The sequence below is a fragment of the Leucopleurus acutus genome (assembly GCF_964270905.1).
Source record: "Leucopleurus acutus genome assembly, chromosome: 7".
Taxonomy (NCBI): domain Eukaryota; kingdom Metazoa; phylum Chordata; class Mammalia; order Artiodactyla; family Delphinidae; genus Leucopleurus; species Leucopleurus acutus.
This window is the reverse complement of record NC_139150.1, coordinates 59,817,269-59,844,277: the sequence shown is the minus strand read 5'-3', so window position 1 is coordinate 59,844,277 and position 27,009 is coordinate 59,817,269. Positions and strand designations below refer to the sequence as shown.

General features: G+C 36.2%; 1 protein-coding gene and 1 long non-coding RNA gene across 3 annotated transcripts in view; both read left to right on the top strand.

Moving 5' to 3' along the window:
- LOC309964139 overlaps positions 1-13,021 on the top strand; it is a 567,331-nt gene extending 554,310 nt beyond the window's left edge. Inside the window, exon 4 of the long non-coding RNA XR_014326334.1 lies at positions 12,970-13,021. This is a non-coding gene — a long non-coding RNA (uncharacterized lncRNA). The remainder of the gene's footprint in view (positions 1-12,969) is intronic.
- Positions 13,022-13,024: 3 nt separating this feature from the next.
- Positions 13,025-27,009, top strand: part of PTPRD (protein tyrosine phosphatase receptor type D) — a 1,574,709-nt gene continuing 1,560,724 nt past the window's right edge. For both annotated transcript variants that reach the window (XM_082842820.1, XM_082842821.1), the window contains exons 1-2: positions 13,025-13,041; positions 19,593-19,660. The gene's annotated coding sequence lies outside the window, so the exon portion shown is untranslated. The remainder of the gene's footprint in view (positions 13,042-19,592; positions 19,661-27,009) is intronic.

Below are 27,009 nucleotides of genomic sequence, written 5' to 3'. Positions count from 1 at the left end.
CTCTCAATTTATATGAAATTCTTCTAATATTTAAACATGATTTCTCTCCTCTCCATTTTAAGTATTTTTCCAATTATTAAAATGTTTTCCCAAATTATGCTTTTTTTAATTAAGAAAAATTCTTAGCAACTGTCTATAGGGAAATAAAAGAATGATAATTAGGCTAAAGAAAAGTTTTAGGTATTTTCTAAACTGTCTCCTAATAATGTGAATAGAAGAAAGGATGAACAAATTACTTCAAAGACCTCATTTTGATCTCTAAATCTTTTTTTTTTTTTTTTTGCCGTACGTGAGCCTCTCACTCTTGTGGCCTCTCCCGTTGCGGAGCACAGGCTCCGGACGCGCAGGCTCAGTTGCCATGGCTCACGGGCCTAGCCACTCCGCGGCATGTGGGATCTTCCCGGACCGGGGCACGAACCTGTGTCCCCTGCATCGGCAGGCGGACTCTCAACCACTGCGCCACCAGGGAAGCCCGGATCCCTAAATCTTGAATAAATTTTCTTTCCCAAAATATGTCATCAGACCTTCTGGTATCCACCATCTGGAATGACAGATAGAGAGAGGAGCTTTCACACTGTGACATGTAGGAGATTTTGGAACCATAATTATATGTAGGAGATTTTGGAACCATAATTATTAGTTGATTATTAATGAAATGACTCATAGACTAGCAGCAAAAGGGAGGTTGAATGTTGAATGGCCCCCAAATAATCAGAATAGTGGATGATAATCCTGTGATCATTTAAAATTGTGTCTGTTTCCATGATGGCACAAAGTCTGCCCTGTAACTTCTGAAAGGTTTGCCCTGGTCCCAGCTCTATTACTTACCAGCTCTGCAAACTTGAGAAAATTTGCCAGTCTCCCTGAGCTTCAATTTTCAAATCTATACATTGAGTATAATATGAATAATCTAACAGGGAGATGGCCAAATGAGATAACCTTTGTGAACACTGAGAAATGCAAAATGAGAGCAAATTATTTGATTAGTCCAATAGCTGGATTTTCATTCTACATTTGTGGCTATTTTGTTTGTATATTTGTTCATACAACAGTGATTTTAACTTCAAGCTTAAGTCTCATTTTATGTGGAAAGATTGTTAAGTATCAACCAAGTCTGATTCCATTTTTACTTCTGAAAACATCTTCCCCTGGATGTAGAGCCTTAGATCAAAGGCTTAATTGTTATACCTTTATTTGTTTTGTTTTGTTTTGTTTTTACATATGAAGAAAATTTTAGTAGCATAATTGATATCTTTTAAAATTTGATGATAATCTGTTATGTCTTCTATATTATTCCATCACAAAGAATTATTCTAAGGAAAAACTCTTAGATACTATTCTCTTATTCCTGTTAAAACACACAAACACAATTTTAGGGAGACTGTCTATTCTATCATGGCATGGTTCTGATGCATTGCAGGTGTATTCAACGGTAGATGGCAGGGTGTCAAACAAGAAACAAGGTTCCCTATTTACTTCCATGACTTTACTCAGACTGACCTCCGCTCTTTCACGTTAAGGACTCTATGCAGGGGAGATATGTGCTTAAATATTTGTTGCAAATTCTGAAATTGTGTCCCTGTGTCACAAAACATAAAAAAAATAACCAGTAAATTAAAATGGGAGAGTTCATTTAAATCACAGTTGTCAACAGTTTATGATCAAAATATCTGTTTTGGAATTGTAATTTATTCACTCATTTGGATATTTACCCTGCTAAAGACAAATCAGCCTTTGGAATTTTGCAGATGAGTGTGGGCAGATCCTACTTTTTTTTTACCTTGAATGTTGCCTCAGAAACATTACATTTTGTCCTATCTCTTTCTGTCATGTTGATCTTCAGGTGAGAACCACCTTTTTTTCTTTTCATCCTAAACCACTTTGAATTGCAGATCTAAGCTATGAAACATCTCAGAAAATGCACACATGCACTTCACATAAAATTTTATAAACTTTTTAGAAGGAGCATAGGAACCCCTGAATTAACTATGCATCCCACAGAAGTTCCCTGAGAGGAGTTAAAATCCCAGTCCTGGTTGGAGATTGCCAACTAAATATTTTCTGCAATAATTTCCATGGATAAATGAGCACGTTGAAAGATAATTTTGTGATTGGAATATCAAAATTGCTTTCTTCCCCAAACATAATTGTGATCTCTAAGTAAAGCGAAGGATATGCTATCTTTCAAACTGAAATGGTGTGAATCACTTTGGTGGTGTGAATAGCATCCATTAGTTTTACGTATACATGACAGGTTATTATGCAGAAATAATCTGATGTCCAACCCTAACCAAGAGGCAGTAGCAAAATTCATATTTTCTTTAATCCCCATCCAGAAAATATTTAATTTTGTACAGCCTTGTGTTTTTAGAGCTCTGTGATACCTTAGAAGTGATCTGTCTCTCCTGCCCTCTTTTATATAAATGAGAAACTAACTGAAATCCATAAAAATTCAATAAATGCCCGCATTTGATACGTGCCAAAAGTGAGATTAGAATTCAAGTATTCTCAGTTTAAACTGTGCTTTTTCTTTCTAGGCTCTTAGATTAAACTCTTCAAGTGTCCACATTATGGGGAATTGACAAGTTTTTTTTCAGAAATACATTCATATTAGGTAAACCTATGGATTCTTGAAAATGTTGTGTTTTCTGTTTGCAATAAACTATTCTCAAGATTTTAAAAAGTTCTGGGTGGTAACTGTCATTTAGATTTAGTTGAATGAGGCTGGGTAGGGAGAGGAACAGTATACTTCAGGGTTGGGGCCAAACTAAGCATACCCAGACAGCCCTCCACCTTCCTGTCCTGGAATTCTCCCTCATCTGGGCTGTGCTCTACTGCTTCTCAGTTCTCTGTATTTTACCTTCCTCAAGCAGCACCATCTCTGTCAGTTCCTTCATGGAGTCGAGCGTGTTCTTGGTCCCGCTAATAGCCATCTTGTTACCTTTCCTAAGGGTAAGTGCGTCTTAATAAGAATGCCAGCAGAAGGCAGCAGGTAAAAGTGCTGAGGGCAGAATTCTACCCCAGAGCCGGAATAGCAACTTTCTGGGTTCTTAGGAAACAGTCAAGATAAATAGCTTTCTTTTCAATAGCTCTATTGGGCTACCTTTAACTAAGTTGACCATCTATGGTGTTTTAATAGGTTACATTTAATAGATTAATCTTTCAGGATTGATCTTTGAGTCTTCTATCTCCCCATGCCTCTTTATGCTGATTCCTCAGAATGCACAATAGCAGGGCCAGAGATGGAATAAACTTTAAATTACACACAGAGAACGACACTTGTGGCAGCTGAGCAGGTGAAAAGGGGGTTAAATTCACTCTTATCTTTTACATGCCTACAGGGCCTTATTTGCTGGTGTTTAAATCTCTGGGAAAACGCAGTCAGAAGTTTAAGTATTTTGCTACCTCTGCTACTGCATTCCCACGGGGGCAGTGCCCTATTTCTTACCATTATTCATTGTCGTTCTGCTTCTAAATAGCAATACTTCTGAGGATGATTGTGCAGTACTGCGGATGCTGCTTTACTTGAGCTAGAATGACATTCCAGAAATGCTGTCACTGGGGATGTGCTTCTAAGAAGGATGTTACTTTGCCATGAGCGGATGAGATCACACATTATATTTAGGATTCACAGGGAAGGCAACCGCTAATTGGTGACAGCCTGGATCTAAACTTTATGTTTGGACCTCCCTGGTGGCGCAGTGGTTAAGAATCTGCCTGCCAATGCTGGGGGAAGATCCCACATGCCGCGGAGCAACTAAGTCCGTGCGCCACAACTACTGAGCCTGCGTGCCACAACTACTGAAGCCCACACGCCTGACGCCCGTGCTCCGCAACAAGAGAAGCCACTGCGGTGAGAAGCCCGCACACCACAACGAACGGTAGCCCCCGCTCACCACAACTAGAGAAAACCTGTGCACAGCAATGAAGACCCGAAGCAGCCCAAAATAAATAAATAAGTTTATAAAAATAAATAAACTTTATGTTTTATTTAAGTTATGTTAGCTTTAAGAAACAACTTTTCTTTTCCTTAGGTAATAAAATTTCTTAAAATGCTTAATCGTTTCATGCATTTGATCATGCAAAAAAAGTTATAATGTTTGGTAAGATTAAACCAATTAGTAGCCTTCTCATATCTGCGATACCCAGATTGCTGAGATTTTTAAAGCTAGGTTTATTGCTCATAGTAAATACTTTAGAGAGTCTTGTAGAAGCTCAAATATAATAAGGCAATTGGTAACGGTTCTGCTCCTTCCCCATGCCTCAATTTTAGGTAGCGTTAAATAACGGGCTTGAAATAGTTGATCGCAAATATAATACGCTTTTTTTCATGGGCCTATTTTATTTTAGGCCCCTAAAAAGTGATTTAGTGACCGACTGAGAAAACTATTTTCTATAGTTAAGATATCTGGTTCTTTTAAGTTTGACTTTCCCAGAATTCAATTCCATTGAATTTCACATTTCTACTTACTCTGTTTCTAGCACATTTAAAATTAAAACTGGAAACTCTTCAGTGATATAGTCTCAGTCTTTCACATAATTTCAAACTGTCTTAAGATATAACTATATATTTCTCAAACCAAATTTTTTTATGTGTGTGGGCATGAAAAATTAAAATATCATTTACAATTGTTACTTTTAAAAGTTATTTTCTTTCACTAGTGGCATAATGTGTTTTTGTGAGTTGTTTAAATATATTTTTTCTTCTACAGAAAGCATGTGCTTTTTTATGGAAATACTCTATATTTTTACATTTTTATTTTTCAAAAACATTGAAATGCATTTACTTTAAGAATATGAAAAAGTTTAAACATATCACTCTCTTCAAAACAACAAATAGAAATAGTGAAAGAAAAACAATCTCACCCACATTACAGTAAATCTGTTTAGCGAGAAGGTGGAGTTTACGGTAATAGCTTTTAAGCAGCTTATCTAATTTTAAAATAGAGCCTATTGCACTTTATGTGAAACTGAGAGGGAAGAATACATTTCAATTTGTTTAAATGGCCTTAACAGTGAGGTTTATCAGTGCTCAATTTAATTTTGCATTTAATACCTTTTCACTAAATTTTCTCCCATTTTTTTTTTATCAGTTTTAAAATCTCATTTTTTAAAGAACCTTTCCTTGCTACGGAAGAAAATGTTTAATCCATCCACTGATTCGGAAAGAAATTAACTACATAAGCCCATAAATATGTGAGCACAAACCAATTTGTAGCCTCTTGTTACTAAGTAGTTTATTGCTGGTTCTCCCAACAGCCCTGGGCAGACTGCTAAATTGAGAAGATCACTAATGCTGATTTGGGAAAAACAAGGACGCATAAGCAGTAGTTGCATCCCACATTCAGGATAATGTATAATTGGAATTTTAGTGCGCGGTTTGGGCAGTGTCTGCTCTGAGGACGCCCTGTTAGATGTATCTAAAGTGTTTTGACCAATTGTCGAAAGTGCTCTATGGCTATTTATTCAAAGGTACATCCTGCTTGCATGAAAACTGTGTGAGTGTTCTTAATTCAATGACATCAGACTTGAAACAAAACGGAAATACTTTTGAGCTCTCTGGTCAGGAATATTACATCAGTGCATTCATTTTTATTGATCCTTTAAACCAAAAATGCTTTCTCATCTCACTGCTTCCTCTAGTTTGAGCTAGTTTTTCTGAGCATAGTTTTACCAAATGCTGAGGTTGCTGCTGTCATTCACTTTTTCTATTCCAATTATAGCCTCACTTTGAAATAAAGCCATTTGTTATTGAAAACAATGTGCATGCCTTTGTGATTCTGATTAAGTACACATTAACTGAATGCAATTTAGGGGGGTGGCATTAAAGCTTCTGGGTTGTTTTTCTTGGAAATTAAAATAATTCAAATTGTGAAGCTCAAATTGTAAATCACAAATATCTTACAGTCTTTGTTCTCCAAACCAGTATAATGTTGTTTGTTGATTGTTCACATTTTGTCCTTTCTAACCATTCACATGATGTCACCAAAGCAATTTTATCTAACTTGAAAGATCTGCCCAAATTGGAAGAATAGAGCAGAAAGAGATCTTAGAATTCATCTACTAACCCCTACTCCCTATGTTCTTTTCCCTAGATAAGAAAAGAGAGTCATAGAAGGTTAGTGACTTTAGGACACATGTGTTTTTTATGTGAGGAGAACTTCTATCAGGTGGAAATTGAAATAAAATATTCTTGGGCTTCCCTGGTGATGCAGTGGTTGAGAGTCCGCCTGCCGATGCAGGGGACACAGGTTCATGCCCCAGTCCGGGAAGATCCCACATGCTGCGGAGCGGCTGGGCCCGTGAGCCATGGCCGCTGAGCCTGCGCGTCCGGAGCCTGTGCTCCGCAACGGGAGAGGCCACAACAGTGAGAGGCCTGTGTACTGCAACAACAACAACAACAACAACAACAAAATATATATATATATATATATATTCTTAAATTCACTTAGTAATCTGGTTTACTTGAGTAACTCTTCACAATGTTTAATGCAACTTCTATTTCATTACTGTATAAACATATACAGATACTAGAGACTAGTAAACTTTAAATTTTGGGAGGCAAAACTCATGCAGACACTTACTTCTTATAACTTTATTTTGGCATATCATGAACATAACTGCCTGTGGGGACATCGACAATTTGCATGCCTTGGACTTTCCATGAGAGAAAAATCGTGGTCTTTGCATTATTTTATATATGCAAATGAGAACTTTAAGTTGTCAAAGTACAAATAGAATGGTGACTTTTATTTCATAATTTTTATAGACTTTCAGTTTTTTGACAATTCAATCATATTTTTGATGGTTAGAAATTCTATCCTTTATCTTAGGAAGTTGTGCTGTGGGAGAAGGGAAGAGTTCTGTGCCCATCAAATCTGTGCATGTGCCTTTTTTATATGGCCAGTTGAAAATGAAGGTGGTATTTAGGTCAACTTTTTTCATAGTCATATATCTTTTTTCCAGGTTACATAGACTGATCTTAAACAACAGCAGAATAAAGTGTTTGGAATCAATACCAGAGATTAAAGTTTATTGTCAGTATAGGGGCTGGTAAAAAGAGCCATAATTATTCAAATAATCATGATGAGAAGTGAAGATCTAAACTAACGTTGGAGCCATAGAAATGGAGAGGAGGAAATGCATACAATAAGTGCTTTGTACCCATAATCTAAAAACTGAGTGATGACAGCTTTCTGAGGTGAATAAAAGTGAAATCTTAATTGATCCCAGAGAGTCTGACTTGTGCAAGTGGACAAATGTCTTTCAACGTGTAGTGGTTAAGTGAGTAGGCAATCTGTTTGGATCCCATATCAAATACTTATTACCTGTATGAATTAAATACTTATTACCTGTATGAATTAAAGTGCATCTGTTTCTTCATCTTCAAAATGGTGGTAATATTAATATCTCCCTTATGAGGTTGTAGAGAACTTGCATAAGATATTGCAAGTGTCAGGTACAGAGTAAATGTGGAATAAATGTTATCTATTATTATTGTTCACAGAGATAGAGATTGAAAGAGCAGATTAATAGATGAAAGGTGATTGAACATGTTCATAGGTTGAATTGGGAACATCTTTGGGACATTTCAGGTATAAATGTCCAATAGTTTGATATATGGGTTTGGGAGCTATACATGTGGAATTTATTAGTAATAGGTTATTTTTGAAACCATGGCTTTGTATGAAGGTATGTAATGAGAAGGGCAAAGTGTCAAAGATGAAGTGCTGAGAAAAAAAATATCATAAGATACACATGAACAATTAATTAAGAAGGAATAACCAGAGTGATAGGAAGAAAACTAGAGGGAAGCAGTGTCATGGGATTTAGGAGAGAAATTTTAAGATGGTAACAGTAGTCAGCAGAACCAAATGTTAAATAAGACAGGTAAAATAACTGAAGTCTATATTGGAATTGTCAATATGGAGGTCATTGGCAACTCCAGATGTAGCAATGTCAGTACCTGAATCTCTGAGAAAGTGCATAAGCCGTGAAGAGAAGGTTTGAAAATAGAGTTAGTGAAGGCAAACAACTTTTTTGAAAGGGTGTGACTGAGAAGAGGAGAATGGAGAAAAATAAAAGCTATCTCAAATGCAAAGCTTAGAAGGGTTTTGTTTGCTTTATTTTCCTTTTTCCTTTAAAGTAAGATATTTGAGCTATCTTTCAAGTTCCCTTCAGTGGAATCATTTTCTAGATACTACAACTGCAGTGTAACAAAACAAAACAGCCTTTTGTATTTAAGATAAGTGACACACTTTCCAATAAGATGAAGCCTGTGTCTCTCTCAAGTATTAGTGGTCTGTTCCCACAGGAAACTTATCTTGATTAAACCATTCACTAAGTGTAAAGTGAATGAATCTGTTTCATATTTCAAAAAATATTTGTGCAGTTTGTGGAAACCTGATCAAATTTCTTAAACATATATAAATGATCTTCTGCTGCTATTTGATATCTAAATGGTTGACTCACATTGTGTGCTGGGCTGTCATATGATATGACCCTTAAATGCTGATAAAATTGGTGTTCAGTAAGCAAAAGGGCCTTAGAATGCTTAGCCAGACCTATATTTCAGAAACATCAGGGAATTAAGCATGGTAGGTAACACTTTGGTCACCATCTAGCTGTCAATAGGCTACCGTTGGTGTGTGTCAGATGTCATTGTGAAAGGGATACACACAGGCCTTAGAAAGCAGAGATGCTGCTAATGTATGCACTCTGTCCTCTCTAACTTGCTCTGGCTCTTATCAAAAGTGTTAGTAAAATAGTATGAGTTTTTGAAATACCTAATACTGGATTTACTTGAAAGATATGCAGTGTTAGTGGCAGGGGCGTGTGCTGCCAGCTGCCAATTATGAATACCTAAGAGTGAACCTTGTTTTGGACCTACAGGCCAGCAGGAATCTGCAATGATCCTTGATGAAGCATATAGTATCCCATGATTTGGATGGGTACATATATTCTTCTATCTTTTAAACACAAACAGATGAGGATATAGGGTTTCTGGTTCTTGGACAGTGCTCTATAGTTAATCATCAGAAGCATGCTGTCTTGCTGCTTTTTACTCACTTATCTTTTTCCAGCCCATTTTTTGGACAAAATAAACCATTATTATTAATAAAGAAGCCATTAATTAGGAGTTTCATTAATAAGGAACTCAAGTTGTCAGAGTTGGGCAGTATAAAATTTGGAATGGAGGAAATGGACTGTCAGGTTGGTCTAGAGTTTTCCATTAGCAGGGTAGTGAGACAGCAGGAGGGCAGAGGTGATAAAGGTTTGGTTAGAGGGTATCTGAGGAGGTTAACCTGGGATCAATCTGGATAGGGAAGTAAGACGAGTGAGGGGGCTGAGATAGACTGGGAGAAGAGTCAAAGGCAGCGACATGTATTTATGATTTAGATGAAGGAGTAGAGATTGAATGACAGGAGGTTATTGTAAGAGAGATCAAATTTCAGTGAGATATAGAGTTAGTTTTAGCTTTGTGGATTGAGGCCAATTGCTTGCATGATTATATTTTATGATCTTTTTATGAAAGCATTATACTATATGTGTCTTCATCATATGCATCTTTTATTAGGTAATGCATGTTAATTAACTATCTGTTCACAGAAATCCTTTATTACAAGAGGCTAAAGAACTTTCAGAATAAGTGCACATACTTTTTTATATTTTCACTTATTTTCTGTATTGTATATCTTTATAGCCCTCAGAAATTCCCTCTTTTATATACTTTATTTCACTATAAGCAGAAGGTGTACTTTATAAATTTTCCCTTTTCCCTATTAATATTCCTTAACTGTTGGTGTTTGTTACCTATTCATAGGCACTTTTAGTGTTCTAAGAATTAAAATCAGTGACCATGAGATAAGATTTAATTTGTAACATTGATGTTCATCGAATTTTTAAAAATAACTAGTGTGTGTGAAGATTAGTGATGAGCTTCTAAATTTATAATGGCAGATCTTATGTAACAATAAGTAAGGGGCTTAAACATAGATAGCATTTAAAAAGAAACACACTTGTTCTTGTTTGTGTGTGCGGGTAGTGTATGAGAGTCTTTATTCTCCTTTTTCTGTGAAAGCTAAAAGCAAAATATGAAGTGCCAGAAAATGATGACAATGCAACACAAAGGAAATAACAGGAAACCCAGCTTCAAAGAGCAGAGGAAACACTCAAGTTCTTCTTTTTTTTAAATTTCAATTTTATTTTACTTATTTATTTTTAAACATTTTTGGCTACACCATGAAGCATGTGGATCATAGTTCCCCGACCAGAGATTGAACCTGTGCCCCCTGCATTGGAAGCTCAGAGTCTTAACTACTGGACCGCCAGGGAAGTCCCTGCAAGTTCTTCTACGAACAACTTGAGTAAAACTGAGCAATGATTCAATGTGCTTGAGACTCATTCTTCCTAAATTTTAAAAGGGGAGAATGCTATTGACAGTAACTAATCTCAAAGTTAAGTGCATACTATAAATCTCAAAAAAAAATGTTTTTTGTAAGACTTATAATAACTTGTGAATCAGCTCCTGGAAAGAAAGGGTAGCATTATTCCTGTGAATAAGTTTTGAATACCACAGTCTTTAAATATTGCTTTAATCTCTGAAACGTGCACAGTTTAGGGAAAAGGGTTGGTTTAGGTAAATGTGAAATCCATAGCACTAAAAGCTCAAAATTATACTGTTTTTACAGATGCTGTATTTGTTAATGGTAAGATGTTCAAAAGCAGAGAGGTAAAGGCCAAATTTAAAAGCTATTTTAAATCGTACCTAAAATTAAATTCTACAACTTAAATTATAATGTAACATAAAAGTTGTTTGATAATATGCCCATGTAAATATCTAAAAATAAATATTATTTTTCGTTTTAAACTCCCATATATAATCCTATAACTAGATAATGGTTTTATAACATGTCGGCTTATTTACATGAAAATACTGGTTCTAAGACTGCCTTGGGTATATTGGGGAAGGGGTGTGAAGGGTAGAGTCCTTTAGGAATTGCTCCTGGCTTTAAAAAAAATGTCAGTTCCACATTTTGACAATATGTAAAGTATCTTTCTTATTCCTTCCTTCTAGCATTCCCTTCCCCTTTATCTAGCATGTGTGATTTGTAGACACAGGTAGCGTATTCTTGTAGTTAGAATGAAAGGCTCTGAGTCAGACTGCCTGCGTTTAAATTCCAGCTCTACCATTTACTGACTAGGAGCCTTTGAGGAAGTAGCTCAAAGTCTCTTTATTTCAGGTTTCTCATCTGAAAAGTAGAGAAATCAACAAATTCTACCTCATTAGTTTGCATTTAATCATGCTAAAAAAAATAAGATCAACATAATATACAAAAAGCATTTGGGACATAGTAACTACTCAATACATGTTATTTTGCTTAGGTGCTGCAGAACCGGTTATTTGTAAGTTCAGCAGAAGGTTATAGAAATACCTTGTTAGATTTTAACATTATTCACTAAAGGCATCTAGAAGAAATTAGTTTCAATGTAGTATTCTATTAGTCCTGAGTGAGAAGTGTTTGCCAAATTAGACAGAAATAGCAGTTCCTTCCTTTCAAAACCAAAAGCCATTTCTTGGTCAGTCAAAGGAGATTTTGACATTGATCATTTTAGACATAGTGTATAGTACCAAGACTTTCCAGTTAACTAAGTAATCTATATCTATCTACCTAGCTATACACAGATATACATATATTTGTGTAAATATATTTTCTCTACTACATAGTCAGAAATCTACTGGATTCTGAATACATACACAATCAATAGAACATGATTGCTGTTCTAATGAACTAAAAATGTGGTTGAAAAAAGAGGGTACATATATGAAAAATACATGATGGAGTATGTGTTAATATTAGAACAAGCCTATGAATGCAAAAATTATTATGGCTTCATAGATTAGATGAGTTCAGTTTGGTCTAGAAAGAATGAATAACGTTTGAACAAGGGAACATTGTAGCAACAGAACATTTTAGGAAGAGAGAAACATAAAAAGCCTGGCTGGGAGGAGACATTTGGATCAGACATGGGGAATCATGATGAACCCTAAATGCTCAGTTCTTTGTGTTTAGTAAATGGTAGAAATTTTGCCATTTGTGATTTGTTTTTGGAACTCAGGAGCACATGACCCACCAATCATTAAACAGTTGATGGGACCCCCTGATCTTTGTCACCCAGTTCAATTTTCTGCTGTTAAATGTGTGATTTTAAGTGAATATTTAATTGTCTATAGTTTTTCTTTATGCTGTGCACCTGGTGACTATTCATCAATTGGCTTGCATATTCTCTATCCTGATTCATTTAAAGTTTTTGATGTATATGGTTTATTATAGTTATGGCCTCACTATTTTATATTTAGTACTGTGCTGTCAATTTGAAAATTGTTGATTATCCTAGAGTACAGCAGTCACGTGGATGTGGGACAAGAGTTCTATAGATAATAAGCATAATTTGATAAACAATGCTTTCTGAATCTATAAGAAAACATATGTGAATAATGAGTAGTATAACATTAAAAAATTGTGAGTGGTTCATTTTCTTATGCAACATGGAAAAACAAAAACAGATGTAAAGATCTTATATATAAAATATATTATCTTTTCAGTAACTTCTCATTTAAGACAAGAAAATGTGTTTGTGGTTAATCAGTGAATAATTTCTTATAGCATGAACTTTTATATCAGAAAAACTTAAGGATAGTATTTGCTCTTTAAATGTTTGCTTCAAATGGATTTTCTTTAAACTATTCTTTAAATGGATTATAATACTTTCCATCAAGGAAATAATATAAACACCCTTTTGATAGTATTTTTTCAAATCATTAGTCAATTTCGTTAATCTATAAAGTGTCAATTATTATTATTCTCCTTTTTCATCTCATCAACTGACTTAAATTTAGCATCATATAACTGCCAAAAAATGTAAATTCAGAATGTGTTTCCCTTTTTTTTTTTTTTTTCCTTCCAGGGAAATCTTGAGGAGTTTGAGACTTTTCATCCTCCAGCCATTAATCATCTTGTGGGGGAAGGCTATATGTTGGTAAGTCTCACTCATTCTAATTGCTCTTTTTAAAGTTTAGTTTAATGAAGCTTGTGACTTGATGATAATATAGAATGAGCAGGATTAAATACATGTCAACATCATTGCTTGCCTAATTAGAGAATGACCTTTTTTCAAACAAAATTTATAACATTGGGATTTCATTTTTGTTTTTAATTAATCTAGTAATAGGAGTACTATTAAACCTGTAGATGTAAAGTTAAAATTATGTGGAGAATGGAAACTAGTAAATTTTTTAAGTCTAAAATTGTGGTGGTGTTGCTTATAGGTAATTTTAAAGATATTTTATTCATTGACACTGTGGCCCACAGCAGTAGTTGAATGAGCATGCATGATGAGGTCTGAGGCTGCCGTCCAATAAAAGCTAATAAATTCTATCAGTTTAGATAATACATGATAGTCATTTTGCATATTGAAATTCAATTTTAAAGTAAAATAGTTCTTATGAAGTACTATGCCATAAAACCAAATACGTCTTTTTTTATATATAAATTATTTTATTTATTTATTTTTGGCTGTGTTGGGTCTTCGTTGCTGCACATGGGCTTTCTCTAGTTGCGGCGAGCGGGGGCTGCTCTTCATTGTGGTGTGCAGGCTTCTCATTGCGGTGGCTTCTTGTTGCAGAGCACGGGCTCTAGGCATGGGGGCTTCAGTAGTTGTGGTGCGCAGGCTCAGTAGTTGTGGCTCACAGGCTCAGTAGTTGTGGCACACGGGCTTAGTTGCTCCGCGGCATGTGGGATCTTCCCAGACCGGGGCTTGAACCCATGTCCCCTGCATTGGCAGACAGATTCTTAACCACTGCACCACCAGGGAAGCCCCAAATACAAGTCTTTTTGCTTCAGTTTAGTTTTCCCTGTTATCTGTAAATAGCATTAACATATTTTGGCAGCATGTTTCTGAACAACCCTCTCCTCAACCATCCAATTAACTCTCTCTCACTCACACATACACTCACAAACACACATGCATTCACTTGTTTTTTAAAATATCATGTGTTACATTAACCATTAATTAATTTCAATTTCCCCAGTTCTTCTAAACCACAGTTTTTGAGGCACATTTCATCCCTCATCCTTTAGAGCTATCTCCAGATGTTTTTGGTGAAACATTCCATCAGTTAAAAATGTTAAATATGTACTCAAATATATGTACAGTTTTTATAAATTACATAAATTTACCATTATATTTATACACAGTTATTATAGACAAATAGTAAGAAATATAAAATTCACACTATAGAAAAATTTAAAGATACAATGAATATATATGTACATATGTGTGTTTATACATATATAGTTCTAGAGATCCCCAGTTCTACACATCTTCTGTTTTCTTCTATTTCTGTTAACACCCAGGAATTGTACTGGGCATTCAAAGACTCTTTAGAAAAAAGCTTATTTTAAGCATTAGATTGAATAGATACACTGCATGCTGCAAGTCAGTAAGTGTGTTTATGCATTTATACACACAAATATGTATGTTCATGCGATTGGTTTGGCCAGGATTGGCTGGATCAAGTGGTTGGGATGATTTATGGTGGCATCTAGTGACATTATTTGAATACTTCTCTTCTGGAAAGCTTAGGGGTAAAAGAATCCAGAGGGGTTATTGTAGAGAATCAAAGAGCCAAATAGTTAGTATGGGCAACTTGTGTCCACGTGAGTACCACCAAAGATAAGATAGCTTGCCAAGGGGCTATCTTGGCAAAAGTAGATTCACACCATTTATGGTCACCGTATGATAGAACTCCTTAGTCATTCATAAGCTTGCCAGTAATTTTTTCTCAATAGTATCTTCGGTAGTGAGCCACCAGAGGTCACACTGTGAGAAGAAGAGAGGAAGATTAAATGGTTATAGTAAATATCATTTAATCCAGATTGTCTTTGCCTGTATGAACCAACGATCCTACAAAAGTTGTTTTTCATAGCACACCAGCTAACTTCCTTTGAATGTTGAATATAAAGCAAGAGCCGCCACATCCTAACCCTTATGGTAGCAACTCACATTTAACTGGAACCAAGCCTCAGTTGAGATCTGAAGACAGACAGGGAAGTGGTGAGACATTAAATTAGAAACTCAGTACTTTCCAGACAAGCCAGGCCTCATCAAATCTTTGATATAAAATCCTTCATAATTGCTGTTTCCACTTATTTGAGCCCTCCTCTAATTCAAGAACCTAACACTGCTGAGCCAGTTAGGAATCCATTTAAATTATCTGTTATCCAGCAACCCATTCTCCATCTCTTACCTTCAAAAATCTCATGTCAAATACCTTGTTGAAATACAGATATGTTGTATCTACACCGTTCCTTTAATCTACAGTCTAATAAACTCTATCAAAAATTTTAAAAAATGAAATAAAATAAAATGAGGCTTGTCTGACACAACTCAGTGAATCCTTAATGATTCTCATTAATTATGGCTTTCTTCACAGGCCAGCCAGCTGATAGATAATTCATTTAGACTTAAGGATTCTGGGGGATCAAGTTCCACCTCACCAAGTCATAGCATGCATAATCTAACTTGTTTCTTTTAAAACCCACTGTTACTTGATACTACTTTTTCTATACCTGGGCCCTAGAATTTTCTATGACTTTGCTCTCAAGAAAGAGCAGAGCAATCAGTTTTGCTCTTTCATTTTGGATTGAATTTTTCCTGTTCTGTGTTCTGAGTCATCAGCCACTTCATAAAGGTGTCTGAGTTGTCTGTGGTTGGAATAAGAAAAGAAAACAAGAAAAGAAAAAAAAAGAAAAGGGAAAGTTCATTTGCTTCCTTCCCAGAACACAGATGAAAATTTAAGCAGATTTGTCCTCAAAGTTGCTGGTGAAAAATCACAAACCATAGAATTCAAGGGTAAAGATGAGGTGGAGTTTGTTATAACAAGTTGGTTTGTTCACTGAATAAGCACTGTGTGGTGTTCAAGACACACGGGCTCACTGCTCCAATTTTCAAGATTTCCTCAACTGGAATTTCTCTAATCAGGTAGATTCCCCATGGGGATTCCCTCACTTTCCTTACCCATCACTAGGCCATTAATACATTGAACACTTTTCTGTTTCCCTTTTTGCCAGATATCACCTCTCAAGACTTAATATTAGCCCAATAACTTCTTACATTTCTTCTTTTTTCAGTCTATAGCTTTCATGGTTGAACTCATCTACTCTTGTAGCTTCAAGGATTATTTACGTATAGTGATTGTCAAATCAATATGTCCTCTTAGGATCGCATTCCTGAGAATCAAATCAGCATATCTATTTGATAGCACATTAACTTCTCAACTTCTATTATATTAAAATTGAACTCAAAATATTTTCCCATAAACCTACCTTTTTTTTTTTTTTTTTTTCTTTCTTTGCGGTACGCGGGCCTCTCACTGTTGTGGCCTCTCCCATCGCGGAGCACAGTCTCTGGACGCGCAGGCCCAGCGGCCATGGCTCACAGACCCAGCCGCTCCGCGGCATGTGGGATCCTCCCGGACCAGGGCACGAACCCGTGTCCCCTGCATTGGCAGGCGGACTCTGAACCACTGCGCCACCAGGGAAGCCCCCATAAACCTACTTTTATCTTTCCCGTTCCTGTAAATAGAAGTAGCATCTACCCAGTTTCCCAAAAAGAAACCTGGGAAATATCTTGGATTCCTTTCTCACCTCTCATTATAAAACACATGAAGTCTCGTCAATTCTTCCTCTGGACAGATGGGAAATGCTACCGGAAGTAAGAAAAATGTAATGTGTATTTTTAAACCAGTTTGAAATGTGTTGGTGGAAACTAAATCCATTAAGAGAAACAAATGATCACTGTAGTCCATAACAAGGGCAAAAAGATAATTCATCCCCAAGTAAGGGCTAATGCTGAAGTATTTTATCATTTACCTTATTGTATTTTTACTATAAACTCCAATCTCTTTTATTTTATTAATACTTTAGCATTTCCTACCCATAAATATATATGCATGTATTTCTGTAGAACCATTATTACATCATTTCCCAATAACTGTGTTAAGTTCAATGTTCAAATTATTTTATTATGTGAAATATCAGTGAGAAAAAAGGTTCTCTTCCAAATATGCACATAATGAATGCTTCTCACGTGCAGTGATCAGACATATATATTCGTCTCTAATCCTTTTAAATTGATTAGAACATATGACATACATTTGACTGAGTGTTAATCACGTTTCAGTACTTTTGCACACAAACTTAGCATGACTAAAATTATTATTTGAAAGATGCAAATATACATTTCTGCATGTTACTGGGCCATATTTGTGAACTAGCGATTGAGTGCTGTCCTCACAAGTTAGAGAAGGTCATATCCCACCCATCTGTTTTTACCCCCAAATTTAATGCTTATGCTTTTATCTCAGCTGTTTCAAACATCATAATGAAAGTTTTCATCCATTTGCTCAATATTTCCTTTTTATTACTGGAAGAGGAAATTTTGATTGCGCTTAGGTTATATGATATAATACAACTGATACTTTATATTGTGTTCCAACTTCTCTTTAGTTATAGTAGACTTCACGCCCCTCGACAATATGTGTTATTTTCAGGAATCTGACTCTATATTCCTATCAATGGCCAGAGTGAACTGAATTAATAGAAGGAATTACCCCTTTTTATTTATTCTACCAAGGCTGAGTCTCCAGAGGAATGCTTTATTGTTGCAGACAGTACATCCCCTGGTTTGCTGGCTGGCCTTAATGGGATGTTAAAATCGATTGGAGCAATTTCTCTGACACCTGAGAAGCCCTGTAGGTTTTGCGGCATGTTGCAATTTCATATCCTTTTCAAGTCTTTTTAAAAATTGTACATCACTAACCAAGTGTCTTGCTCACTTATGAGACCACGACTTCCTTTTTCTGAGGACACGGTTCTTGTAAATGTGTAATATACCTGAAATCCAGGCCAACCCACCACAGTGTTTGTGTCCAAGCCATGACAGATAATACTGTGTACGGCATAAGGCTAAGACTGTGTGTTTGCAGTAACGGTGCTCCTGTATTGAGGAAGCACTGCCGCCATGAAGGCAGCCTTATCCTTGTGAATACTTCCAAAGTTTAAGCACAGATTATGGCATACAATAAACAAAAACAACTTTATTTTTGTCTGTGAGTGTCTATTTTAATCACTGTCAGCATGGTTATTTCCCTGCCCCTTGAGAAACTCAGGCAGGCTTCTTGACTTTTCTGGTAACTTTATGATGGCAAAATATGTCCATAATCAATTCAGAACTTTAAAACATAGTGTCAATTCATGTCATTTGTCTGGGATAATGTTGAGATTAATTAAATGATATTGGCCTGGCCTGGTAAGTATTTAAAGCTGATTTTTTTTTTTTTCATCACTACATCTGTGGTTTCTTCAAAGACCTCACCAGTCTCTACAGATTGTATAGCAGTAGCCTTTATGCAACTAGTAAACGTTCCTAAGATCCATTGCTTAAACCTTCCTCAGCAATTGGCATCAGGTGTTACCTCTAGCTTTTCTTTCCTAAGATCTATCCATGCCTGGTCTCCTTTCTGATAGAATACTTAGCTCATTCTTTATATTTTTCAAGGGAGAAGGTTGAAATGCCCCCAAATTGTAGCACAGTTACTTAATCCCCTAAATGGTCTCCTCAGAGGCACTCTCTCTTAATTTGGGATTGGTAGATTATACCCCAGATTCCTGAAAAGTCAGTGAGAGAAGCTCATAGCACAGCTTTCTCCAAGGAAATACTCTTCAAATATCATTCAGTTCCTTATTTTCTAAGTGTGGGTGAAGGATTTTAAAATTACCTGATGGGCTTCCCTGGTGGCGCAGTGGTTGAGAGTCCGCCTGCCAATGCAGGGGACACGGGTTCGTGCCCTGGTCTGGGAAGATCCCACATGCCGGGGAGCGGTTGGGCCCGTGAGCCATGGCCGCTGAGCCTGCGCGTCCTGAGCCTGTGCTCCACAACGGGAGAGGCCACAACAGTGAGAGGCCCGCATACCGCAAAAACAAAACAAACAAACAAAAAATTACCTGAATTTTGGGCTTCCCTGGTGGCACAGAGGTTAAGAATCTGCCTGCCAATGCAGGGGACATGGGTTCGAGCCCTGTTCTGGGAAGATCCCACATGCCGGGGAGCAGCTGAGCCCGTGAGCCACAACTGCTGAGCCTGCGCTCTAGAGCCCGAGAGCCACAACTACTGAGCCTGCTCTCTGGAGCCCACGAGCCACAACTACTGAAGCCCGTGCTCCACAACTACTGAAGCCCACGCGCCTAGAGCCCGTGCTGCGCAACAAGAGAAGCCACCACAATGAGAAGCCTGCGCACCACAAGGAAGAGTAGCCCCCGCTTGCTGCAACTAGAGAAAGCCCGCGCGCAGCAACGAAGACTCAATGCAGCCAAAACTGAACTAATAAATAAATGAAATAAAGTGATATAGATCTAATATAATTAAGTTATCCATTAAAAAAACTGAATTTTAAGTTATCTAAAATTCATCTAAATTTTGTATCTATTTGGTATGTGCTCAGCCAAACGTCCATTCTAATTCTTTCTTAGATACACAGAGAAAGTCTAAAAGAAATACGAATTATCCCAAGATCAATGTTGACCCTTGAGAAAATCTAGTAAGAATGACAGTTCAAATCTGGCTGTCAAATGGTTTGCATTATGGTTATGTTCAAAGACACGTATTGTCACATTCATCATTCTCTGGTGAGAGTGCTTAATGCTCATGAAGTATCAAAATTTCTGTGAGGAGTTAGGGAAAGTTACAAATGAGTTAGTAGATCAGAGACGAAACACTTAGAATTAGCAAACTGGTACATCTGATTGAAGTGCTGAATATAATACAGCATTTTATCATCTTTTTAAAGTATGACATTATGAGTTAATTATGTAATTACTATAAAAGTGTTTCGAATTTGTAGTCTGTGAAAGGTTTACATTCTAAGGCATGTTATTTTCTCAAGGCACCAGACATTCACACTGATCAATAAGACATAACAAATGACAAATAGAACTCCTTTTCAGAGGGAAAACTATTGACACTTTCCTTATTCAGAAACAGTTAGGCTATACAAACTTCTATTTATAAAATCTCGTGCGAACTTTGTCTGGAATGAATTTTAAAAGCATTATTTAAATACACATATTAATACTTTAAACAATGATGACAAATGATTTAATTACATATTTCTAATATATTTGTTATCTTTCATCAAATACATCTCATGACAATGACAATGCACATGTTACTTAAAACATTTGGAAATGCATGTTAAAATAACTGGATATAAGAGTCTTATCAATATAAAAACATAGGTAATACACTTTTTAGTGTTGACATGAAACAAATAGTCTACCAGATATTTCCCAGCAAAGATAAGTTTATTTGGGATCAGCAGAAAATTGCAATTTGGGGTCTACAAACTTCGGGAGCCAAGTTCAAGTTTCCCCAGGGCAAGAGAAGAAGAAGCTTTTATAGAGAGGAAAAAGAAGTTGGAAGGACTATAGTAAATGAAGAGTCCATGCTTTTTCATGGGTTAAGTCCTTGCCAGGAAAGGAGTCTTTCTTCGTGTTGGGTTCTGCTATTGTTTCAGGGCATGAGAGCTCCCTCTTCTGGTTTTCCAACTCTATTTAATTAAGGTTTTTGTTATTAAATTTTTAAATTAGTTAAAACAAAAATAATTAGAGCATACAAATTAAAGCTCTCATTATGGACAAATGCATATTTGAAACAATTACCAGCTATTGTTTTGAAGCATTAAACACTAAAACAGTATTTTGCTGAAGAATGAACATTGGCATATTCACCATGAATGTAAAGAATGTCTTTCTTAAGCGGACCTTGGTGGGTTTTGTTTTTTTTTTTTTCAGACTTAAATACATCTTAAGCAGTTTTACTTAGGTCTTAACTTGCAATGCAATATAGCTATTGAGTGGTAGTGGCCAATGAGAAAGTAATCTTAGGGTTTAGCTATTAAGACTATAGCTTTTAGATAATTCTGTAGCAACTCTATACTTTATTTAAAAAAAAAAAAATGTGTTCAGTTTGAGATCTGACAATAAAATACCTGAGGAGTTACATGGAGAGAATGCAAGGAAGAAGAGCAATAGATATGAAGGTTGGTGAAATATGTGAAGGTAAAAAACATAAAATTTAGATTTATTTAGAGAAAAGAGGTAGAGTTTTCTTTTCTTCAAGTACATGGTAGAAATTATGTACAGAATTGCTTTTGTTTCCACCAAGGATGAACAAGAGTTATTGCTTTTAAATGTATGATACCCCACGACACAGACACATGTGTTTGTGACATGGCTGGGGAGACTCAAGCTCCTTCCCCTGATGTCTCCTTTACTAGATAAGTTTGTAGAAGGAGTGGAATGTAGCTGAGGTATGGCTTTTGCTTTATATGGAAATCAAGAGATGAGATTTTTGAGAATCCTCCTTTTAATGGAATGATGTCATTTTGTAATAATATTCAAGGTTCTTAAGGTCATGAATTTTGAAACATCATGGTCTCTAATGTCTGAAGAAGAAAAAAATTGAAACTATGTGTATTATCTGTTATACATTTAAAATGATTGGTCCTGATTAGATTAGTCATAACAGTGGTACATTTATATATATATGTTTATATATATATATATATATATATATATATATAGTGACTTACAAAAATATGATTAGGGTTTGTTTGTTTTTTGATTAATGTCAAAAAACTTTAATGTAAGAATGTCCTGTATACATCAACAGGTGAAAAATATCATTTTTATTTTATTTTAACTTTTAGATTTTGGACAAAGAGTATATACTTCTAGTACAAGATAATTTTCTGAAACAAAACAAAATTCCATCCAAGGACAGCTTTATATAAGGCCATTATCAGATATTTTTTCTTTTACTGGAGGCATAAGAAATACTGAAGCATAAAACATGTTAAAGCAACAGCCTAATTACAACCATATAATTCAATGGGCTTTCTGCTCTGTAATAGTGAATTATTGAGAACAGGAAAACAGTTAATGGAAGAGATCATTTCTAAAATGGGTATTTGACATTTGGCTGTAGTTTATTGCATTTTATTCATTCTAGTGGCTAAAATAAAACTTGGTCCATCTAAATCTTAACAGCTGCCCAATCTACATAAACTGCAATAAATTAGTTTAATGATTTTACCTATAGTTTAAAATGAAAGACCCAGTGCGTAAAACTTGTGCAGGGTGGTTTTAATCTGTGCAGTACAAGGACCTGTGGCCTTATTTCGCTTCCTGTTATTTCCTGAAGTAGGTAGCAATATTCTTGTCAGGCAACATCCAGATATGAGAGGGGAAGTAATTCTCCATTGCTTTTACTTAACAAACATTTATTCATTGTCTACTCTACATGCCAATAAATTAGAATGCTATCTATGAGGTATGAGAGCAGTGTATCAAAACCAAGTAAGAGACATGAGACCAAAATTGCCTTAAAAAATCGGGGTTTATCATCAAACACAGTAACAAGTAAGGAGGTACAAATTTCCAGGTTTGTTTCATTTTGTGACACACATGTCATGGAAGATCTGGGAAAATTCCTTCCCGAAGCTCTGCCTTCCGTAGTCAATGGTCTTTCATTCTCAAGTTTATTCCCTCAAGGTCACAGGATGACTTATCTGTGAATATCTGATTTTCTAATACCAGACACCAAAGAAACCTCCCTGCAGACTCTCTCAAGTGCCACTGACCACATTCGGAAATCAGCATTACAAGATTAAGTATCTCATATTTTCATATTCTGTAACAGGAGATGGATTTATCAGAATATATGTGTGTGTCGAGGGCCAGTGGCAGTTAGATGAGCAAACAGCAATGTCTGATACAAGAGGCAGTACAAATTGCTGTGGTTTCCAGAATTTAGAACAACTGTATTAGTGTCTATAAGTCTAGTAAAACTTCACAGAAGTTTTACTAATACTTGCAATAGAGAGAATGATTAAGAGTTTCCAGACAAAACAAGCTGTAAGCAGTTGGGGTGATTCAAAAAATAGGATTCTCCAGTCATATGGATATTAAGTGACTAGTATCTATTTCTCAGATTATTCTTGTGGCATAATAAATGTGCCACATATATTTTTGTTTGTTAAATAATAACAAACAACATGGATATGCTTCTTAGGGGGATTGCATTGTGTTGGGCCAAAATTGTTGGTTCATTTTTTTTTTAATTAATTAGTTTATTTATTTTAGTTTTGGCTGTGTTGGGTCTTCATTTCTGTGCGAGGGCTTTTTCTAGTTGCGGCGAGCGGGGGCCGCTCTTCATCACCGGGCACAGGCCTCTCACTGTTGCGGCCTCTCTTGTTGCAGAGCACAGGCTCCAGACGCGCAGGCTCAATAGTTGTGGCTCACGGGACAGTTGCTCCGCGGCATGTGGGATCTTCCCAGACCAGGGCTCGAACCCGTGTCCCTTGCATTGGCAGGCAGATTCTCAACCACTGCGCCACCAGGGAAGCCCTGTTGGTTCATTTTAAGCAGAGAAAAAAAACTGCCCAAATAAATTAGAAGCATTCTTTTTGCTATTTGATTATAAAATGGTCCCTCTTTCAAAGTAGGAAGTATTCATTCTTTAAAATAATAAATCTCTAACTTTTCCAAATGACAAAATTAGGATGATTATAACTTTCAATCTCTATATTCCAGGTCTGAAGCTGAATTCAATATAATAAAGTTAAAATTACTGTGTCAGATATTGCTATAAACCTTTTATATGCATTAACCTTTTTAGGCATTAACTCAAATGATAGTAAAAAGAAGGTACTAGTGTTTTTCCCAGTCTACAAATTCAAAATTTGAAGTGCAAAACAGGATCAGTCAGAAATTTGGCATATTCATTTTTTTCAGTTCCTCAATCTTTTAGTTTCCTGCCTCACATCATGCAGTCTAGATGGGTGAAACTCAGACCTGAAAGAAAGCTTCAGAACTTTCTGAAGAAAATAAAATATAAAATCTCTATATAATTGGGATATGTAGGATTCTAAAACAAGATTTTAAAGATTCTAAAACAAAATACACTACAATTCGTGTAGGAAAAGATTGATATTTTTATAACAATAAAATCAGAAACCTCTGTTTGTAAAAAGCCTCCATTCTCCAAAAAGAGAATAAAAAGTGAAACCCAAAACTTTATTCAAGACATATAACTAACAAACAACATGACCTATAAAGACTCTTGAAAGTGATAAGGAAAAAGACAAGCCAACAAAAAATTAGACCTACTCATGAGCAGGAATTTCACAAATGAGTGGCTTGTACCTATATGAAAAGATGCTAGCAATAAGATAAATACAAATGAAAACATAAAGATAAATATCTCTATGTCCACCACATTGATAAAGCTAAAAAATCTGGCAACATTACTAATTGTTAGTGAAGATGTGTAACAATGGAAATGTTTTATATACCTTGCTGGTAGGAATGTAGACTGAGACAATCAGTTTAAGCAACAATTTGGCCTTTTCTCATGGGGCTAAAGATGTGTGTAACCCATGATACAAAATTTTCACCCCTAGGAACATATCCTAAAACATGCTTATAAATGTGCAACAGGAGTCATTTCCAATAATGGTCCAAGCAGCATTATTTGCACTAGAAATAAACAAAGAAATCCAGAAACAGTCTACAGGTTTGTGTACTTTGAAATCAAATTTTTCCTTTCATAGTTAGTAAGTACCTTATAGAGAGATTCTCTGAAACTTCCATCCACTGCTTGTAGCCTCCATTGATCATTTTAAAACTCCATTATTTCCTATGTATTTATTACTTGGCATTCTGTTATGAGGAAGAGCCTTCCTATCTATGTATCTATCTATGTATCTATGTATCTATCTACCTATCTATCATGTATTTATATCTATTTACACACATTGATTTCTCTTTCATTCAAATGGTTATGACTCATTATTCTAAATAGATTACTATAAGTAAATGTGTTTCAAAAGAAAATTTAATGTCGCTAACAACAAAAAAGTATCTTCCTAATACTTAAAATGAAGAAAATAACAATTATAATATAAAGTGTTCATCTACAAACCATCCAAAATTACATCCACATCTTGGCAGATTGCATTAAGCCCTTATCAACTACATATGCCTTAATTCAGATTGATAGCAAGTATGTAACAAAGTTCTGAGGGACCAGGACTGACACAAGTAGATGGAGGTGACTGTAGCCTGGTGCCTCACTCAGGAGAGACAGATTCAAGTGGATCGCCATGTAAAGGGGGCAGGACCAGTCAACAGGCAATTAGAGAGAGGTGTGTGAGACACATTTAGTATGAAATCTTGAGAGCAGGATAGCAGGACTTCTAAATTTTGCCTAAGAGTAACCCAGAGATGAAATGTTTCAAAAGAACCTTGTAACATCTTACATCTTAAAAACTGCTCAGTTCCTAAGTCTCACCAGAGGAGATAAATTTTATAAGATTCAATGATAGGGCTTCCCTGGTGGCATAGTGGTTGAGAGTCCGCCTGCTGATGCAGGGGACACAGGTTCGTGCCCCGGTCCGGGAAGATCCCACATGCCGCGGAGCGGCTGGGCCCGTGAGCCATGGCCGCTGAGCCTGCACGTCCGGAGCCTGTGCTCCGCAGCGGGAGAGGCCACAACAGTGAGAGGCCCGCGTACCGCAAAAAAAAAAAAAAAAAAAAAAAAGATTCTATGATAATGGCAGCTGCTACTGGCTGCTGTTGTACCTCCCCTCCCCCATCTCCTCCTCCTTGTCTTCTGCCTCTGTTTTTCTTCTATTACTCCTACTATTAAAATAATAATTTTAGCAGATGCCTCATATAAATCACTCAGGGTTTCAGACACTGTATTATGTGCTTTTTATTATTTTGTTTAATGCTCAAAATAATTCTTTGAGATACATATTATTTTCACCCTCTTATAGATGAGGGAAATTGAAATTTTAAAAAGGTTAAATAACTATTGAAATCTGAATACAGTGTTTACCTTCCATTAATTTATGCCATTAATACTAACTACATGTCACTCTGGTCTCAGAAATCTATCTTCTCCAAGTCAAAACTAACATGTTCTGCCTAGCTTTTCAAGGCATTTTTATCCACTGGGCTTACCTTATCTCTCCAGCTTTATCTCCTACACCTCCCTACAAATTTTCCTAATTTCAGCCTCTTCAATCTCTCAGAAGCATAATAAGATTAGTCCTTCTTCCAAACTTTTCATCACCATATGCTGTTCCTTATCTAGAATGCTCTTCGCTTCCTCTTCTGCTTATCCAAATCACATCTTCCCTTTAGATCCAAGCGCTTTACCACTTCCTCTGTGGAGAGTTTCCTTTTCTTCTAGAAAGTTCCCTCTTCAGAAAACTTACATTACTTAACATTGGTAGAAAATAAAAGAGAAATAAAAAGCTTACCGGGGTTTCCCTGGTGGCGCAGTGGTTGAGAATCTGCCTGCTCATGCAGGGAACATGGGTTCGAGCCCTGGTCTGGGAGGATCCCACAAGCCACAGAGCAACTAGGCCGGTGAGCCACAACTACTGAGCCTGCGCGTCTGGAACCTGTGCTCCTTAACAAGAGAGGCCGCGATAGTGAGAGGCCCGCACACTGCGATGAAGAGTGGCCCCTGCTTGCCACAACTAGAGAAAGCCCTCGCACAGAAACGAAGACCCCACACAGCAAAAATAAATAGATTAATTAATAAACTAAAAAAAAAAGCTTTCAATTATGAGTATCTGTTACGTTCTAGTGTGATGTGTGATTGAGATAGCGGGTTCCAGAATCAGATACCTGAGGAAAAACAAGGCAAGACAATTTTTTCCTCTACTATTTACTGGCAGTGTGAACTTAAGCAATAACCTTTCTCTACCTCAGTTTCTCATCTATAAAACAGACTCATCTATAATATATAATAGCAGTGTGTACCTCATAGAATTTTGCCAGTATTAAAAAATGTAATATATGTAAAGTAAATGGT